General features: G+C 37.8%; 1 protein-coding gene across 1 annotated transcript in view; it reads right to left on the bottom strand.

The window, feature by feature from the left end:
• CSMD1 (CUB and Sushi multiple domains 1) overlaps nucleotides 1-3,988 on the bottom strand; it is a 1,045,142-nt gene that overhangs the window by 435,050 nt on the left and 606,104 nt on the right. The window lies entirely within an intron of this gene.

The following is a 3,988-nucleotide window of genomic DNA, read 5'->3' as shown; positions in this document are numbered from 1 at the left end:
TCCAGCCAGTTTTTGACCCAGCGCAGAGTACACCTGTCTAAGCTGTGAGCCGTCAGCTTCTCTAGGAGAATGCTGTGGGAGACAGTGTCAAAGGCCTTACTGAAGTCCAGGTAGACCACATCTACAGCCTTTCCCTCATCCACTAGGTGGGTCACCTGGTCATAGAAGGAGATCAGGTTGGTCAAGCAGGACCTGCCTCTCATGAACCCGTGCTGGCTGGGCCTGATCCCCTGGTTGTCCCGCACATGCCCTCAAGATGAATTGCTCCATAATCTTCCCCGGCACCAAGGTCAGACTGACAGGCCTGTAGTTCCCCGGATCCTCCTTCCGGCCCTTCTTGTAGATGGGCATCACATTGGCAAGCCTCCAGTCATCTGGGACCTCCCCCATTAACCAGGACTGCTGCTAAATGATGGAGAGTGGCTTGGCAAGTTCCTCTGCCAGATCCCTCAGCACTCTCAGGTGGATCCCGTAATTTTTCCATTAAAGAAAGGGGCATGCTTTTAAAACCGTATTTAACCTATTTGATCTGTGATTTCAACGGAAATCCTCACTTAATTTCTAATTGTTAACAATGAATGTTTTTAATTTATTTTTTTCAGATTTTACCTCCCTAGTCATGGAGCAAATCTATGGGCACTGGAAATGTTTTATTTTGTTTCCTTTTTCTTCTATGTAAACTTTCAACAAGTTTTCTTCCAGGGGGAAGAAATCAGTTTCCTCTTCTTTGTTTTTCTATTTTAAACTTGAACTGTATCAAAGCAAAATTTATGCTTCTATAAAGAAGGCTAGAATTTGACTGAAAGAAGCTATTTTTTAAAAAGAAAAAATTCTCTAATAAATACTAAGCATAAGAAAGTTCATTTAATTTTTAAAAGCTGTTTTGAAAATTTAAAAGCTTTTTGTTACAAGAGTCAATGGAATTGTGGAAAATGATTGTATTTTCACGGAACCACATGTACCACATAATATTTAAGGAGAACCGAAATGTCATTGTTTATATCCATTTTATATTTTGTTTAAACAATCTACTGTTTTGAGATCTCACATAAAAATAAAATGTGATACTGACCCCAAAATTGTATTGATTATGTTCTCATTCATCTAGCAAAGTCTGAATTGCCATTTGTCCCTCAAAATGAATCCAAATATCCACTGGATTTTTTTGAAACCACTGAAAATCACCTCCTCTGCTTCCGGAACTGAACAGAGTAAAAGTATGGCAGGAGGACAGAATGAAAAGGTTAAGATTTCAATACCTTTTTGTTTGCTTTACGATATTAGAATGAATGCCATTATTATACTGAAAGTGATAAAACCCTTTTCAAAGAACTTGTCATCACTGAATCATTTGGGTCTCAGGCTGTCTTGAAAATAAACCTTCTGCCTTTCCATCAATCTCACTCAAAACATGTCTTTCAGTAGATTGGAAAAGATTTTGAATAATGTGCATTTTCACATGTTTTAGTTCAGATTAATGTCCACAGTTGTCATTCTCCTGACAAGAACAATAGCTACTTCTGGTGTCTACACTTGCCTATTAGGAAAAAAAAATCCTTGCCTTTTACGCTCCACAGTATTTTCACTACATTGGAGAAATGCAAGCAACAGCAAATATTATTTTCTCTTCTTTTATGGAAGAGCTTGATTTGTCATTTCAGAGAAAGAAAAACTAAATTCCAACCAAATTTTCTATTTAAATGTCAAGCTAGGTATAGATAGCTAAACTTTAAGATAACTAAGGTATGTTTTAAATAGATAGAAAAAAAATAAATTTACAGTACATGAAAAAGAGTTGCTGTTGCAAGTAGGGTTTAGGATGAAAATAAAATTTTATTCTTTCTCTCAAATAATATTCAGAGGACCTAAACATGCACACGAATAATAAGTGATCAAGGAATATTAATGTGTTTTATTTATCATACGTTATATGATGTTGCTTGTGCTATTTTTGAACACCTTATGCATTCATTTATCCCCATGAACAGAAAGATACATTGGTGAAATTGAAAATATTATCAGAGGCTGAATGGGGTAAAGGAAGAAGGGGAATAGCCTTGCTCTGTCAATTGAGTAAGCATTGCTCCTAAGTAAGCTCCAGACAATTAAGGTACCTTCAGCCCACATTCATTCATAAGAGACTGTTCAAAATATAGTTATGTATGTTTTGCAAGGTTCCTTGACATTAGATTCCCTCAGATATCTTAAAATATACTTTGAGATTTAAGGTTCTTTTCGGCTTTCCATCTTCTTGATATTTTCATGCACTGCTGGGAATTTTATTGTTGGACTCTCCCATGTTGGGGCTCACGTGTCTGGATCTTTGGACCTGTTTCACCAAAATTATTTTAGATCCCTTTCTCTTTCAAATTACAGACTACAGTCTAGAGCAGGAAAGAAGTAATCCTCTCTCTTATGCTCTTCCACCTTACCAGTGCTCTTAAACCTGCCAGTCAAAGTGCACGTGCTGTTTCTTCACAATTTTTCATATGCCACTGACTTGGACCATAACTAGATGAGAGTCTGCTTGGCCCACAGTGTATCATGAGCACATAAAATCTGTACAGGATTCATAGATTCACAGAATAAATTAGATTGGATGAGGACATCTAGTCCAATGCCCCACTCCAAGCAAGTCCAGTTGGAACAGAGGGCTCAGGGCCTTGTTCAGGTGAGCTCTGAATGCCTCCCTATATGGAGTTTCCACAAACTTTCTGGGAAACTTGCTCCAGTGTTTGACCATCCTCATAGTAAAAACTTTTTTTTTTTTTAAATCCTGAATCTAGTAGTAATTTACCATATTCCAACTTATGTCCAATGCCTCTAGTCCTGTCGCTGTCCACCTCTGAGAAGTCTGGCTTTCTCTTCTCTACACTCTCCTGTATAGTAGCTGTAGACAGCAACAAGGTCCTTCAGATTCTCTTAAGGCTGAGCAAACCCAGAACTCTCAGCCTCTTATGTCTCTGCTCAGGCTCCCTCACCATCCCGATCTGCTGAACTTACTCTGGTATCTACAGTTAACAGAGTGAGAAAGCCCCCCTCAGGTGTGAATTCATGCTATTTTCCATTAAACATTTAAGCTACGGGGTTAACCCTTTCCAGAGATGCTTTTCTCTCTCCACTAATAACAGAGTGATCCTAGATGCTGCCCTTAATTCTTTCAACTAAGTATTTGATTTGGAGGAATTCAGAAGAAGAGGTATGCTCTGCCCACTTTATGTCTATGAAGAGAGACTCAAGCAGAGGAGGGAAACTGAGGCATACTTGCACAAATAGTAAAGTAAAATACTCTCCAAAATAACAGTAGAAGTATACAGGTATCCCTCAGATGAATACATGCAGACACTTTAATACATCTTGAGAAAGACTTATATTTTAGTATCCCATTTTTACCTAGTCTTCTACTGACTGATGTTTCTCTCCTCAACACATCAAGCGTTAATAAAGACCTAGCTAAAAATTATGTTTGTTTTCCTAAAACAACAGACCTTGGGACAGCAAGTGCGTACTATATTTTTGTATCATACAGTTTTGCTTACAGCAGCTGTACTTGCCAAGTTGAATCAGAATATATAGAACAGGACAACAGCAAACATCTTCTGGACAGCTTGTCTTTCTCTAGCCTATTTATTGAAAAGCTTATTTTACTTCATTATTTTTTAAAACACACTTAACTGCTGTCCAGTTGCTAATGAAATCATGACTTCGCATATAACTGATTCTCTTAACGTTGGAGTTGTTTATGAGTTCTCAAACTCCTTTGAGGGTAAATAGAGGAAAATCCAAAAAGTCTAGGTCAGTGAGAAACAGAATAGATTTTAAAATTATTTTTCACCTCTGTTATGCCCTAGCTTGGAAGAGCCTTGATTCAGGAGGCAGGTTTGATTAACTTGCTTTCTGGAGTTGCAGAGAACTTTGCACAATTCCTTCTAATTCCTATGAAGTTTTCCTTTCCATTTACTCTTAGGTCTGGCTGTCCATTTCCTGC

The sequence above is a fragment of the Pygoscelis adeliae genome, unplaced genomic scaffold (assembly GCF_000699105.1).
Source record: "Pygoscelis adeliae isolate BGI_AS28 unplaced genomic scaffold, ASM69910v1 Scaffold57, whole genome shotgun sequence".
NCBI lineage: Eukaryota > Metazoa > Chordata > Aves > Sphenisciformes > Spheniscidae > Pygoscelis > Pygoscelis adeliae.
This window is presented reverse-complemented; position numbering and strand designations above follow the sequence as displayed.